General features: G+C 42.8%; 1 pseudogene; it reads left to right on the top strand.

Annotated features, from left to right (window-relative positions):
* The first annotated feature begins 14,105 nt into the window (after positions 1-14,105).
* LOC121035312 (60S ribosomal protein L23-like) lies at positions 14,106-16,762 on the top strand (annotated as a pseudogene).
* The last annotated feature ends 369 nt before the right edge of the window (positions 16,763-17,131 follow it).

The following is a 17,131-nucleotide window of genomic DNA, read 5'->3' as shown; positions in this document are numbered from 1 at the left end:
CATCTGCTTTCAGACCACCACCAACTGCAGGTAAATGAAACCACAGAAAGAGACACCATGGACAAGGAGGGGTGGGTGATGGGGACCACTATATTTTCAATTGGCCTCTTACTAATTATTTGTCTCTTGCTCTAAACCTGATGTCCATGCCATATTTTCATATACCAAATCATGTGTCCAAATTATACTCCTGCCTTCAAATTTTAAAGCTCTCGTTTTATTTCCTTTTTGACCTCTGGCTCCAGTACTGGAATTAGTTCTACAGTGTCCAGATTTGTGTGCCACGCCTCTCATCAATACCACTCAAGTACCTACTATCTAAAAGCAAAAAAAGCAATCCCAACCTCCCTCCAGAAAATACAAAGGCTTGAAATACCTGGCATCTCAGAGTGAATCAAACTCCCTGTCATTGAGGATACAGTTCAACTTGTGAGACAAAGCTGAGGCTGTGCCAAGTGTCCCTGAACAGTATCTCTGAAGTAACAGTACCAAAGAAAGGCAGAATACAGCCACTATTAGCTTCATAAGTTTTATTAAAAAATTAAAAAACAAAACACTTCTTTAATTCTTCATTTTCAGTATTACCAGAGTCACTGTTTAATTTTTATCTTAAGGAGCATTAGTTTTGAACTACAATTTCCTTTGGATAAAATGATACTGTTTTCACCCTGTGCCAGCCCAACTTTTCAAAATCCAACTCCTATCAAAAAAAACTAAAATAGTAACCGACTGGGTTACTACGTCGGTTGAGCATTTAACTCTGGATTTTGGCTCAGGTCATGATCCCAGGGTGGTGGCACTGAGCTCCGTGTTGGGCTCTGCACTGAGTGTGAAGACTGCTTCAGATTCCCTCTCTCCCACCCCCCCTGCCCCTCTCCCCTACTCACTCTCCCTCTCTAAAAAAAATAAAGAATAAAAAATAAAAAAAACCTCAAAATGGATGAAGGACCTGAATGTGAGACAGGAAACCATCAAAACCCTAGAGGAGAAAGCTGGAAAAAACCTCTCTGACCTCAGCCACAGCAATTTCTTACTTGACACATCTCCAAAGGCAAGAAAATTAAAAGCAGAAATGAACTATTGGGACTTCATGAAGATAAAAAGCTTTTGCACTGCAAAAGAAACAATCAACAAACCAAAAGGCAACCGATGGAATGGGAAAAGATATTTGCAAATGACATACCGGACAAAGGGCTAGTACCCAAAATCTATAAAGACCTTACCAAACTCCACACCCGAAAAACAAATAATCCAGTGAAGAAATGGGCAGAAAACATGAATAGACACTTCTCTAAAGAAGACATCCGTATGGCCAACAGGCACATGAAAAGATGCTCAACGTCACTCCTCATCAGGGAAGTACAAATCAAAACCACACTCAGGTATCACCTCACGCCAGTCAGAGGGGCTAAAATGAACAAATCAGGAGACTATAGATGCTGGAGAGGAAGTGGAGAAACGGGAACCCTCTTGCACTGTTGGTGGGAATGCAAACTGGTGCAGACGCTCTGGAAAACAGTGTGGAGGTTCCTCAAAAAATTAAAAATCGATCTACCCTATGACCCAGCAATAGCACCTCTGGGAATTTACCCAAGGGATACAGGAGTGCCGATGCACAGGGGCACTTAAACCCCAATGTTTATAGCAGCACTTTCAACAATAGCCAAATTATGGAAAGAGCCTAAATGTCCATCGACTGATGAATGGATAAAGAAATTGTGGTTTATATACATAATGGAATACTACTTGGCAATGAGAAAGAATGAAATATGGCCCTTTGTAGCAACGTGGATGGAACTGGAACTGGAGAGTGTTATGCTAAGTGAAATAGGTCATACAGAGAAAGACAGATACCATATGTTTTCACTCTTATGTGGATCCTGAGAAACTTAACAGAAGACCATGGGGGAGGGGGAAAGGGGGAAAAAGTTATAGAGAGGGAGGGAGGCAAACCAAAATAGACTCTTAAAAACTGAGAATAAACTGAAGGTTGATGGGGGGTGGGCGGGAGGGGAGGGTGGGTGATGGGCATTGAGGAGGGCACCTGTTGGGATGAGCACTGGGTGTTGTATGGAAACCAATTTGACAATAAATTTTACAATAAAAAATTTTTTTATTTTAACAAAATAACTGATTTCCATAGCTTCCCCCAAAGTTCAAGTGGAACAATTTGCATGAGGCCCCTTAAGATCTGTGCAACACTGCGTGGGCTCCTCCAAAACCACCAACTCAAACAATCAAAGACATTTAAGGCGAACACACTTCCATCTGAACATTAGGTTCATGTTACGTTTGCATACCATCCGGTGTTGACTTCACTAACAATCAAGATAGGTCTTAGCCCTTGTGTTTTTATAGCAAGAAACCCACATCCTTACATGGAAAAAAGATTTCCATGACAAGTCCACCTTTGGGGCTAACTGCTCAACTAGAAAAGAGAAGAAATGTAGTCACGTTCTTCAGGGTAACTCCATGGATAGTACCCAACTAGATATATAAGTGTGACTGTTTTGCCAAATCCAAATCCAATTGATCAGGTATTAAACTACCTTTGAACTGAATGGGGCTGAGTCACTTTGTTTTTTTTTAAGTTTATTTATTTATTTTGAGAGAGTGAGCAAGCATGAACAGGGGGAGGGGCAGAGAGAAAAGAGAGAATCCCAAGTAGGCTATGTGCTGACAGTGGGGAGCCCAATGCGGGGCTCGCTCTCAAGAACTGCAAGATCATGATCTGAGACGAAATGGAGTCAGATGCTTAACCAACTGAGCCACCCAGGTGCCCCGCCCACCATTTTTTTTTTTGAGGACACCTCCACTTATGTGGTCCCTAGAAAGTTATTTAAGATAAACTACTTCTTTAGAGGCTAATAGTCGAGTTTCCTTTTTTGCACATCCAAGTTCTCTAAATGAAGAGATTTTCTCGGTTACTGGTTTTATACACTTAAGCAAAGGACACTATCATTCACTTCCACTAGACGCCATCAAACCTCTCAGAGGAAAAGAGGCAGGATGACCTAAGCTGAATTTACCCTAACTTCAGTCAGCCTTCTGTCATAGAGATCAACTTTCTGAACAGACCCTCTATCTAAGCCAACAATTGTCCTTTTCTCACTTCTTTTTCAAAAGCTGGAGAACATGGTTTCTTCACCATGTTCCATCGGCTTCCTCCACCATCTATCTCTTTGCCTCTTTTTCAGCTAAGCCAGGTGGGTCATGGTATGAATCGGCAGAAACTTTCATCCTAAGTGCAGAAGTTGCAGAAGCCATGGCCTCAGTCAAGACTCTAAAGTGACCCAAATAAAGCGGGAAAGGATGAGATCTTCCCAAGACCACTAATCCTGGAGATGAACTGATAATTATTATCCAGGCTCGTGGTCACCTGCTCCTGTTTCTCTTAGCTCTATTCCAAAAACAGACAGCTTTTTCTAAACCAAATTATGGCCAAAATTACTTACCTAACACTTAGCTGAGCTATCTTGAGACTACTTCAATTTGGTATTTTTAATATTCTACTTAAAAGTCACCTTTGTGAAGTTGAGAATTATTTCTGAGACTCTATCTTCTGAAAGCCATTTTAAAAAGCTCATTTGGCTTGCACAGAACAGTGAAAGCCAAGGTCGTAGTTCTCAAAAGACTTTTCTATAAAAACAAAGATTAACTCACACATGTTAAAGTAATAACAGAACACCAGTTCTTCAATTTTCTCTTTGAAGTCAGCCTCCCTATCTTAAGGGGTCCCTGTGGCTCACATGCAATAGCCTTGATTAAAACACCTTCAGGACCCCATTTTCTCCTTCACTTTCCTGACACTTCCTCCAAAAATCTAAACATGGGGGGAGGGTGGATGGGTGCCAATCATACTTCTGGCACCAACTACAACTTCTGAGGACTCCAGATCATCAAGAAGAAAACACACAGTCAGATAAAAGTATCCATGTATTTAGCCAAGCATAGAGAATCTTATCAGAAGAGGGCCCACATGGAACCCCCATCTAAGCAAAGGCAGCAAACCTCAGCATGCTTTTCTTTGCCCTCAATGGGCAGTGACATTAAACACACGAGTTAGGGTCGTATCAGATTTGAGAAACTTGTTTCTGGCATGCATGCTGTTAGCCACCATGCTGTCTCGTACAGACAGTTGCACTTGTTATTAAGCTGTTGTCTCTCCGTTTCATACCCACTCTCATAGTGTGCTCTATGGAGGGGCTGGGAACCTGCAAACCACATCTCTGCTTTGCCAGCAGGTGCCCTTGTTAGGCTCTACCAGTAGGGGGAGCTAGAGGGACTCCAGGTTAGAGGAGAGAGGAGTGCTCCCTCCCTTTCACTGCCATATCCCACCCGCCTCACCCCAAAGCAGTAATTGCAGGATTTGGTTCATTTCCAGCTTCTTTCCACCCTCCCAGAATCAGACTCCTTGCACCATTCAGAGGTACCAGTACTACCCAGGCAGAGCCTCCTCCCCAGAGATCTGATCCCCAGATCCAGAGGAGGGCTAAGGTGCCTGCTCTGAGCTCCTGGTGTATTGGCACCATCCAGGCAGAATCCCTTCCTCCGAAAGTCTGAGTCCCAACAATGTGGGATCCTCCCAGAGCTTCTGGATTCTAAGAACAATCTTGTCCCTTAGATCCCCCAAGCCTAGGATGGCAGCTGCTTCATGCTCCATGTTACCTTGCTGCTTTTTCAGTCCTCTGTGGTTTCACCAATTCCCCACATCCAATTCTCCCTGCAGAAATAACTAATGTAGTTTCCACTTTACCAGCTAGACTGACAAAAGGACCTCCTTTTGTTGATTCGAAAACTTAACACTTTCAAGCAGTGTGCCATTCACCACTTCACAGACTGACTTCAACTGGGAATCAGTGAAAAAGGAGAAGGGAAATTATTTCCAGCCATCTCAGGCCAGGAACACTAGACCTTCAGCTAGTAGAGAAATAATTGTGTATCTGAGGAAATACCACTGGCTAGAAAATGTCCAACCACCAAAGAACTGAGCAACCCTACACAACCCTGAAAATATATCCATCTTTGTATCTGTCTTACAGGGACACCTTCTTTGCCCTCTTGCCCCTACACATATACTTATTTCCCCCACTTGCCAATCTCAGAATGAGGTACAGTTGTGAAGGCTGGAGTTATAACCACCCAGCGGGTATGTGCCTTCTGACTGAAATGAAATGAAATGCAGCATTTCTTAAAAAGCCAATTATTTCCAACCTGTTCCATTAGAGTCAAGCGTGCTAAATGAGCATGTAACATATTGACTTTTGTGCCCTGTGGCATCTGGGGCCATAAATGTCCTGCTTATCATAATACTCATCTCCATAGCTCTTACAAATCAGGACCCTCCCCAGGAGAGCACACATCGCCCATTCATAACTTAGAATGGTAAAGGAGACAGGCTGCCTGATGTAACAGAGCAGGGCTCCCCTGCCCTCTGCACTTCTGCTCATATGGCTGGACCTGCTGCACCCACCCGACTGCACGTGAGTCAGGAAGCCTCCCCACCTGCCTCTTAACAGATGGCAGACAATACCATGCAGGCAGTGCCATTCCCTGTGAGAAGGCAATCAGGCTCCCAAGGGGACGGCCCCAGGCCAGGAGACAGTGAGGGGAGATGTGAGGAAGCCCAATGAAAACAAGCTTGGGAGTCAGATCTACCTGCATTTGAGTTTTGGCACTTGCTTCAAGGCTTTGAACAAGTTCTGTAACCTCCCTGAACCTCAGTTTCCTTCCCCGGAAAGTGGAGCTCATAATGCCTATTATATAGCTAGCATGGTGATTAAAGATATAATGTGTACAGGGGTGCTTATGTAGTACCCAGCATGCTGTCAATGCTTGAGAACAAGTAAGCACTATGCTGTTTTGTGTTTTATAAATATTAACAGTCTGGTGGATTTCAGATTGCTGAGGGACCATGCTTTCAGTGCATCATGTCACCACCTCTGCTGTAGGTATAAGCAAAAGGCAGAAAATTAATTTTCTGGGATCTTTAAAATGATCAATTGCTGTGCCCCCTCTGGAAGATGTACATCCTCATACCCTTCTCACGACTCTTCTCCACCATCCTCCCATTGCTTCCTGCACAGCACCCATTGTACAGGTGGGAATGAGTTTCCTGAGCTCTTCTTACAGTACCTTCTCCAGTCCTGACAAGATTTCTCTATTTCCTGCTGTTGGTGGAATCCTAATGGCTCTGGCTCTTGATGATCAGAGAGGAGGAGAGGCTCTGCTTTTCTCAGATCCACCAGGAAAAACCCAACGCACCCAGCAGAGGTGACTACAATACTCTCAGCTTGCCCCCTGAACTTTTACACAGGTGTGGCATTTGGGATTCGCCAGGGAAGCTGCGTAATTACTTAGAAAGAATGCAGTCTGATTGTTCTTTCTCTCCAAGTGCAATCTCTCCTAATAACATCACCCAACTGAATGCCTCCTAATTCTGTCGAAATGCATTTTAATTATCACTGCTTCTTATGTTGGTGAGCTGTCGCTGGAGTTTTTGATTTGTGATGGAAAACAGGGAAGCCATAAAGTATTTTGGTGACAGCTCCGTGATTAGGCAGCATTGCAGCAAAACAAGTTGTCACAATAAAACTGATTAATCAAGTTGTCAGAGTAAAACAAATTAATGCCACAAAAACCTTTGCTAGAAATTACCTCTGTATCTTAGGGTATTCAACTGATGGATTCCTTCAATTAGCAGAAACTTCTTTCTCATGACCATTTCTGAGTCTGAACTTAGGATCTAGGTTGGGCCAGTTGCCCTATAGCAAAAGAGTCAATCTCTGAGAATTCAGGCACATATTTGGAAAGGACAGTCACTAACTTGATTTTTTTTTTTTAATTTTTTTTCTTTTAACGTTTATTTATTTTTGAGACAGAGACAGAGCATGAACGGGGGAGGGTCAGGGAGAGGAAGACACAGAATCCGAAACAGGCTCCAGGCTCTGAGCTGTCAGCACAGAGCCCGACGCAGGGCTCGAACTCACAGACCTCGAGATCATAACCTGAGCCGAAGTCGGCCGCTTAACCGACTGAGCCACCCAGGCGCCCCTGACTTGATTTTCAAGATACTTTATTCCTTACTACTTGGGAGATTATTAGAACCAAAAGTATAATCTAGAGCTGGGATGCCTGAGTGGCTCAGTCGGTTAAGTAGTCGACTCTTGGTTTTGGCTCAAGTCCTGATCTCACAGTTTTTGAGTTCAAGCCCTGCATCAGGCTCTGCATTGACAGCACTGAACTTTCTTGGGATTCTCTCCCCTCTCCCCTACTAGAGCTCACTCTGTCCCTCTCAAAATAAACTTAAAAAAATTTAGAAGTATAACCTAGAGCCAATGTTCCAATTTGGAACCAATGTTCCAAAACAAGATAAATACAAAAGCCATTATCTACAGTTCTACCAGTGGGTCTTGATTTAATTTTTTAAGGATGTTTAATCAGTCCTCTGGCTGGAAGGACACTGCAGTTCTTGTACATTCCTGTCTCAAGGAAAGACTGTCTGCACTGGAGATATCAAACATAGAACCTGTCCACCACAGTTCACTGTAACACAGATGATGATGTTTGGTTATAAGAGCCATAGCCCCTCATGACCAGAGGTGATGGGATAGAAGTGAGCATAACCAGTGATCCTGGTATAAACTGATGAACTGGACCAATCACATTCCATCTGTCACAATTTCAACCTAGGAATACTGACAGAATGGGCCAGTTAGCTGTGGAAGCTGAAGGTGGAAAAGTACCATAAGGTAAAACAGAGCCATTAAGTGTCTCAGCAAGCAACAGCTTTGAGGTAAAGATACAAAGTAGGGACGGGAATCTATGGGTAGTAACAAGAGAAAGACAGTAGCCCATGAGTAAGTTGATAATCAACACTAATCACTAGAAAAGCTTCTGTTCTAGAAAGATCTCCAGGTTCTATTCTAGTTTATAGTCTTAGAATAAAATCCCCTTTACTAGAGAAGGCTGGAATGAGTCTCTCTCTCTTGCAAACATTGTAAGACACAAGGACAACCATCAGGGGGAATAGAGAGAAGGTATAAGAAAGAGACACGTTTGAGAATGAGTGGTATTTAAACTATTCATCAGATGAGATGCTACCTGGAATACCATACCGGAGTGTAATACCTGCATAAACATTTGTAAACTGGTAGCAGTTTGTGGGAGCCCCACAGCAATGTTAAACTTCACCAATTACCTCCGCATTGAACAGAGACCTAAAATGGAAAATGCTGCCTCTTGGCCATCCCCAGAAACTTCCCCTAGAAGCCAGTGATTTTAACTGGAGTAAGTAGATAATTGATGCATCAAAACCAGGGTCTAGCAGGAGTCTCCAGGCCTTCAAGTCATTGAGCACACCATTCCTTTCTTTGATATTAGAGTACCACCCTCACGAGACTTTGGGCACACCACCTTGGAGGCCTGAGATCCACATTCTGGAGCAGAGAAGTGATACAAGGTGGAGAGAAGTAAAGGTATTGTGACAAGGTCTAACCCCAAATAATATTCTAGCACCAAACACTGTGGGTTTTTTTCAGCTTTCTAAGGAATAAAGGGTCATTACCTATATACAGATGGAACCCTCATTCCACTGTAAAAGTATATCCACTATGTTCTTCACCTTCTCTTAAAGCACGCCATCACCTAGCCTTAATGACACCTGAATTTCTCTCTCCCAGGAAGATGACCCTCCACAGTTACGCAGCAGAGACCCACTTTTTCCATGGTGGATTTCTGAACAGGACCTGTTACTTCATACCCTCTTGTCTTTGCTCATGTTGTTCCCCCTGCCTCAAAAGCTCTTTCTGCCACTCTATGCCACCGTCACTCCCTTCTGTCAAGAGTAATTCACACCTCTTCTCAAGGACTTTTTCTGACCACCTCCTTCTGTCCAAAGGCCTGCAGAGGTTCGTTTCACAGACACACTGAACATTTATAGTCATTTGTTTACAAACCTCTCCCCAGTACTACCCTAGGAGCTTCCAGGGGGCACAGGTCATACCTTCTTCATCTCCACACCCTCCAGCAGTACCTGACACACAGTAAAAGCCTGACACATGTTCCCTGAATCAAAGAAAATGAATCAAGTGACTGACCCAGGACACTAAACCCAATTCTTCCAATGCAAAACCCATGGTCTTTCTGCCACAACAATCAGGCACCCCCACTGACAACAGCTGAACCAACAAATGGAATGCCAGAGAAGCAGGATGGTAGCAGGAAACCACCTGCTGCTGTTCTGCCCTAATCTTTGCCTGCCTCTATCGAGATGTGCCAAATGCATCAAACCCCAGGCAGCATTGAAGAAGGTGCAGAAGCTAGTGCCTGCTGCCTTGAACCTCTTTAGGTCACTGTCACATTTCTTATGTATCAGGGATGAAGTACAGAATCACCTAATATTCAAAAAGGGAGAAAACTAAGATCATATGATTCTTCCTCTTCATTTTAAACATGAAGGACTAGAGGCAGAGAGAAATGAAGGAAGTTGTCCTAGGTCACCCAGCAACTTAGGGGTAGAGCCCAGACTCTAGAGCCCCATCTCCTCCCACCCTGGTCCATTATTCCTTTGTCTGTACCCATGGCCACTCATGATGTTGGAGGCAGGAGATGATATCCTAGACTTTGTTAAATCCATAGGACTAGAATCAGGCACACACATACCCAGATGTCACAGTAGAGAACCTCTGCCTCTTTTTCCCCAGACCTAGCCTTGGACTCAGACAAACCCAGGCTTAAATCCAATTGGTACCATCTATTAGTCTAGTGAAGTGGTACAAGCAAGTTCCTCTAAGCCTCCGATTCTTCACTTATATACTGAGGGTTTGATATCCTCCTCTAAATGTTGATGTGAATATAGGTAACATGGTTATGTCAAAGTTCTTGACAAGAGTTTGGCATGCATTAGGTGCTTAATAAATAAACATATCAAATTGGTTCTGCGTCCTAAGATTCATTCTGAAAGGTTCTTTGAAAATTTTATAGTCCTCCTTAAAAGCATTTTGCGAATACCCAACCTTGACCTGTGGTCTTTTGTCCTACAGAGTCTTCCATACTTTGCTCAAGTCAAAGATGCTTCTTTAACACAACAGATAGTTCACTTTTATAAGTTCTTTTATAAACTCACTAGCATCCAGTATCATTTTCTCAGTTGAGGCAGTAAAAATCTATTTCATGGAGAATGGAAGAAAAGCATCTCATTACCTTCATAGCTTTTTGGTACTTTCATCTTCCATCCTAAATCTGTGCTCTGATATTTATAAATTGGTCCTATGCTTTTGCTACCACCTGACTACTTTCATTAATTAAATTTATCTTTTTATCAAAGAATTACACACACATAGTTTAAGGAGGAAATAGTTCTATAGGGCTTATTATTAAAAAACAGCATGTCTCTCCACCACAATCTCAATTTCATTTCCCACTCCCTGGAGGCAATCACTTTCAACTCTTACCTGACTTTCTTTTGAATTTATTTCTATGTCCCTAAATAACATGCTTGGAATGCTACTTTATTGACTTTTAGACTATACTAACTCACCTGAAAGATGAGGATTTAACTCCTCACCCTCCTCCAGAACCCGCCACATAGGTGCACACGTTTCCACCTCCCCGTCCACACTCTCCTCCTACAGATAGAGGTACACTTTCCTGGGTCAATATTTAGTATCTACATTACTGTCATGAATACAAATGCTCTTCATAGCCTCGCCATTTGTATACCATTACTGCTCTTCCATTCCTGCACAACACTGTTTACCCTGTTCTTAATGGTCATGTGGGTTCTCTAGGTACCTATCATTAGTTCACCCCCAAAGTCTTCCCCAGTTGTGTATATCCCCTAGATACATTCAGCCACCTTAGGTGTTCTGTCATTTTCTTCCATCCAAAGATGCAATCTCTCTGGAGCCTTCTGGCCTGCTGCACAGTTGTCATCTTGGACCGTCCCTTTCACCACCAGTATGCTGAGTATTTCCTTCCCCTCAGTCTTGGGTTGGAGCCCATTTCTTAGATCCCGGGTCTTTGTTTTTCTTGGGTTACTTCCCTGTCTTGGTAAGCACACCCTTTAGTGGCTTCATAGGAAAAGAAAGGATGTATATAGGAAACAAATTTTTTGAGGTCTTGAATATCTAAAAATATCCTTAGTCCTACCATTATATTTAACTGATTGAGTATAGAATTCTTGATTGAAAATTATTTTACTCTCAAATTTTGAAACTATTTCTCCACTCTCTTTTAGCTTTCAGGGTGGTTGTCCTTGATGTTCTGAAATTTTACAATAACGGACCTTAGTGAAGCTTACTTTCATCCACTGTGCTGATTCCGGAAATACAGATCATTCATTCTGAGGAATTTTTATTGAGTTTTTTGCAGGTGATTATTTTTTCCCATCTGATTCATTCCTTCTAGAGTATCCATTATTCAGACGTTAGACTCCCAGATGTTTTCTGCTTTACTTTGCTTTCCTAGCTTCCTGCTCCACTACAGAGAGATTTATCCAACTTCTTCAACCCTCATTAATTCTCTCAAATTTTTGCTAAGTGTCTATGTACAAAGCAATGTTCAAGTCACTGGAAATACTGCTGTGGAAAAAAAAAATCCCTGTCATCATCAATCATACAGTTCTTATACACTACTAATGATTTTTTTGTTTCTGCTACCAAATTTTAAATTTGCAAGAGCTGATTGTGATCTTTTCCTTCTTTGTGGCATCCTATCTTATCTCTGGGCATTTGACAGACTTTACGTTTTTTCCTTCCTCCACGGTGTCTATTTCCTTAAATTTGCCTTTGATGGTTTTGGTTTATGTCTTTCATATTAGATGCTTTCCTCAAATATCTGTGTGTCTGTTCACATTTCAGAATGGCATGCTAACAGATTAAAAGCTCTGTGTGTATGGCTTGGGCCTGTCAACCTTGGTTACACAGCTGGTAAAGAAAGGATAGGTCTATACTCTCCTAGCAGAACTCCTGATGTCAGCCTCTTTAGGTCTTTCTTTCTGGACTAGTCAGATTTCCCAGAAATATCTTAGGACGACAACATTCAGTATATTAACTTTTACCTAATCTCCCTACCAACTTCCTAGGTTGTTGGTTATAGAGATTCTGTCTGACCTTAATATGGTTGGAGATGGACATTCTTCCAGCTGCAGATAATAATAGCATTAGTTACCTATCGCTACAAGTTATGTCCCTAAATAACATGCTTGGAATGCTACTTTACTGACTTTTAGACTCTACTGAAGAGTCTAAAATAATATGCATTCCTCCTGCATTTTATTATAAGCAACAAGAAGAAACCAGGCAGTAGCACCTTCAACATTTTGCTTGGAAACCTCCTTAGCTTAATCATCCAGTTCATTAGATTCATCTTCCACTTCTGTATCAGATCAGGCAAGAAGGTTAAGTTTCTGCCATGACATCAAAGATTGATCAATCTCTCTCTCTCTCTCTCTCTCTCTAGTTCCCACAATAGGTTTCTCACTTCCCTTTGAGACCTCACTAGCAGCATGAAAGTTCAGTTTTCTATTATCTGATCAACTTACCTTAGGTTTTCTCTAGTAAGCACACCAAAAATCTTCCCAGGCTTCATCCACTGGCCAGGTTGGTAGCCACTCCATATTTTTAGATATTTATTACAGTATCACCCCACTAATGGTACCAAAACCTACATGGGGTATCTATTGCTCACTAATACATTATCCCAAACTTATAAGCTTGAAACTTTTATTATCTCACCTTCCCTATGGGTCTAGAATCCAGATGTGGCTCAGCTGGGTGCCTCTGTATCAAGGTCTGTCACAGGCTGCAATCAAGGAGCCAGGTGCAACTACAGTCTTAACTGAAAATATAACTGGGGGAGGACCCACCTCCAAGCCCTCACACATGCTGTTGGCAGGATTCAGCTCCTCATGGACTGTAGTTCTTTGCTTGCTGTTGCTTAGGGGCTTTCCTTGGTTCTCTGCCTCTCCATAGAGCAGCTCACAACACAGCACTTGGCTTTCCACAGAAGACATGAGTAACAGTGAAAGAGGGAAGCCCAGGGTAGAATCAGTCTTTTTAATAACCTAATCTAATGTCATCAATTTTCCCATATTCTATTGGTTAGTTGTGAGACCATAAGTTTGGTCTACACTCAAGAGGGGGGGAAGATTACACAAGAACATGAAGACCAAAATATAGGAATCACTGGGAGTCATCTTTTTTTTTTTTTTTAATTTTTTTTTTCAACGTTTATTTATTTTTGGGACAGAGAGAGACAGAGCATGAACGGGGGAGGGGCAGAGAGAGAGGAAGACACAGAATCGGAAACAGGCTCCAGGCTCTGAGCCATCAGCCCAGAGCCTGACGCCGGGGCTCGAACTCACAGACCGCGAGATCGTGACCTGGTTGAAGTCGGACGCTTAACCGACTGCGCCACCCAGGCGCCCCAGGGAGTCATCTTAAAGGCTATCTACCACAGTAGAATCATCACAAATAAAAGACAACTTGAGTCAAAACAGCAAGAAGTCACAGAATAACAGAAACACAGAACAGAGAGTAAAGGCCTGCTCTTCAAGGCAGTTTTCCAGTTTCACATTTTGGCTTTGCTGTTCTGACACACTGGACTGTTTTGTTAGTTGGTAATGCAAATTTTCCAAGACCTCTAAAATCTAATTTAGAGGTCATTCCCAATGGTCATTGGGAAGCCATTTTCAGGATGTTAAATTAGTGTATTGTATAACTGAGCGAACAGTAGTTCCTGGAGGAGAAAAATATATGCTGAGAAATGTAAGAAGAACATCCATGAAATCCATGGATAGATAGAAAGAACTTCCATTTCCTAGGGTGACACTGACACCTCCTGCTGTGACTTGTCCAGCTTTCCTGCTGGTCTCTATTCCATCCTGATTTTTATTCCTAAGACTTATCTCTGACTAGCATCTAAGCCATTCATCCATTCACTGGTCAGCCACAAAACACTAATTGAGCACCTGCTGTGTGCTAGGCTCTGCACCAAACACTCTACAGAATTAGTCACATCCCTGCCCTTGACAGCACACAGTCTGATGGGGGAGGTAAACATATATGTAACCTTACAATTGAGTGGATGGGGTTAAGGACAACATGCCAGGTGGTGGGCATGGCAAGGGTACAGCAGGGCAAAAAATTGTTTAAAAGTTCTGCTCAGATTAAATAAATGGAAAGAGGAAATTCTTGGCTGTCTTAATCTCATGAAGATTTTTGTCTACCAAGGAGCATCCAAATTCTTTATGTGAAAAGGTTAATGGTCAGGAAGGACTTTATGGTTCAGTGCTGTCAAAAACTGAAGTGCGTTGCCATAGAAACCATTCTTCAATTCATTCCCTTTCTGCGTTTCAGACATATTAATCTCTCACTTTCCATGGTAAGCTTTGCTCCTCTTTCATTCTCAGATCCTTAAGTATGCCATTCCCTTTACCTAGGACGCTCCCTCTACCACATCTTCCTTCATCTTGCTGGCTCCCACTCTTTCAGCTCAGCTTGGAGGCTACTTGCTCCAGCAACCCTTCTAGGACCAGTGCCACCCACAAACCATGTGGTCTTCATTAGCCTCAGAGCTGTCCCTGCTCTTACACTCTTTGTATTTTTTCCAGGTTTGTCTTTCCAGATTGCCAATAGTAAGTTCCTTGAGGACAAGGGTGTTGTTTGTCTTTATCATCAAATCTCCAGAGTGTAGCAGGTATGTGGTATATGGAAAGACACAGTTGACTGAACAGAGCATTCGTATATATACATTCATTTTCAGAATACAGCAAAAAATAAAGCAATAGAAACTCCATCCTTCTCATAGAATCAAAGTATTCTGCTCTTTCAAGCACATAACAAAGTTCAATAATTGAGTATTTCAGTTGCAAATCAACCCACAAATAAGACTAAATACAAAGGACATGATTGTTTTAAGATAGAAAGGTCAAATTTGGCTACTGGTTTATTTCTTCAATGATAACCTGAGAAGGTAAATAAGGCTCCTGATTGAGAGAACTACTAAGAACCCTTGTTAAGAGCCGAAAAAATTCTAACTAAGTGACGGGGCTCCCCACCCAGGGGCCTCACTGGTAGGGTGGCTGTCCTTGACATTATCTGGCTCATGATCTTGAGAATACAATTAAAGTTGTGAAATTCTCCCCACCCCAAAGATGCACATGGACACATATTTAGAAACCTGCTTACTATTTCAGAGGTTCCCTGATCCCCCTGAGCTCATGCACAGACTTCCAACTGAGAAGCCCTGGCCTAGCATGAAGTATCTATGAAGACTCACAGACAGCTATGTGAGCTATGTGTTCTTGAGGACATAGGTCACAAAAAGCAGTTTCTCTTTCCTTCTCAAATCCTCAGGGTGACAGCGACAAAAGCAGCTATGACAGCCACCAGCTGCACCCAGCCACTGACAGATACTGAACAATATGGAAAGAGCATATTGTAAATTTCTTGAGGTCTGGGTCTGTGTCTGCTCTATTTATTGTAGCATCCCAAGTGAAAACAGAACAAGAGGCAAAAACTTGTGGAGATTTAAAAGAGAATGAAAGAACAGACATCGATGAAGACAAAGAGACAGCATTACAAAGAATCAGAAAAAGGTAAGAGGACACAGAGAGACAAAGACACAGGAGAGTCACGGGGAACCAGGACCCAAGGCATTAAGTCTCGTCACCTCCCACATGGCCTTCCCCACAATTAGCTTCAGAGCTGCCATGAGAAGGCACTAAGCTGGCCAACTGTAAAACTGTTTAACTTGTTAGGACTTAAATCAATAAGAACCAGTGTAACATTTGTGCTTCGTGTTCCTCTTATTTACGCAAAAGCCAAACTGAAGAAAAACTCTATTTCTCCAGCCTTAAACATTTCCTCCGGGGAGCTGAGTTCCTTCAAAATCAACAATGAAACGTTGAGGGGGAAAAGAATTAAGCACATCGGCAAAGCTATATTTAGATCAAGCTCAAAGACCCTCTCAGTTTTCTCCTTGTCTCCAGCTGCTTCCAATCTCAGCACAACTCCGCAATTCAATTGCCACCGATTTGCAGCTTCCCATTGGGGCCTCTGGCCTGTCTAAATGCAAGAGCCAGGAAGACTGGCATGGAAGACGTGGACAGCAGCTGCGGGGGCACAAGTCTGGTTCAAACCCACCCCTCCAAAGCAGATATCCCTCAGACAAACTTATGCTGACCAATACGGGGGTGTCCTACCCTGCCTTCAAGGCTCTCCTTGGGGGATCCTAAAGCCTTCTCTAAACCCTCGCAGGCCAAGGCGGTGGGAAAGGCAGCATGGTAGTTAAGTGCACAGGGCTGGCCTTCCGTGCCTTTCTGGCTTTCAAGACGTTGAAGCAAGGATGCGGTGGGTGCTCAGGTTTGACCTTCGAGATTTCCCTGGGTCTTCTCATAGCAGCCATGATCAAGTGTGCTGACAACACAGGAGTCGAAAATCTGTCTATCATCTCTGTGAAGGGGACGAAGGGACCACTGAACAGACTTCCTACTGCTGATGTGGGTGACACGGTGATGGCCACGGTGAAGAAAGGCAAACCAGAGCTCAGAAAGAAGGTACATCCAGCAGTGGTAATTCGACAACGAAAGTCATACTGGAAAAAGATGGCATGTTTCTCTATTTTGAAGGTGATGGGGCTCATAGTAAACAATACCGGCAGGAAAAAAAAAAAAAGGTTCTCCTATCACAGGACCAGTTGCGAAGGAGTTTGCAGATTGTGGCCCAGGACTGCATCCAATGCTGCCAGCACTGCATGATTCCTTGGTGCCTTTGTTTAAAAAAAAAATTAAAAATTATTAGCTCGAAAAAGGAGAGAACACAGGGCTGGCTTTGAATCCCAGCTCTGCCTCTTACTACCTCTGTGGCTAAGCCAGTTATTTAGCCTAATTTCCGGCTCTGTTTTCTGAAAAATGGGCAGAATAAAATCTGCCATATAAGGTGGTTGTATCACACGTGACTCTTGGAGGAATGCAGTGAGCAGAATACCTGTTGCATGGTAGAAATTTGGTAAACATCCCCTGATAAGACTAACCCTCCCCCCCCCCCCAAAATGCTGAGCTGTGCCTACATCGGAGCGCATAACCACAAGGACTAAAATGATCCAGCAACAGGTCTGTTTCACCACT

This window comes from Herpailurus yagouaroundi, unplaced genomic scaffold (genome assembly GCF_014898765.1).
Source record: "Herpailurus yagouaroundi ecotype Mexico unplaced genomic scaffold, PumYag 161, whole genome shotgun sequence".
NCBI classification, from domain to species: domain Eukaryota; kingdom Metazoa; phylum Chordata; class Mammalia; order Carnivora; family Felidae; genus Herpailurus; species Herpailurus yagouaroundi.
Note: the sequence above shows the minus strand (reverse complement) of the source record. Positions and strands in the feature narration are given on the sequence as shown.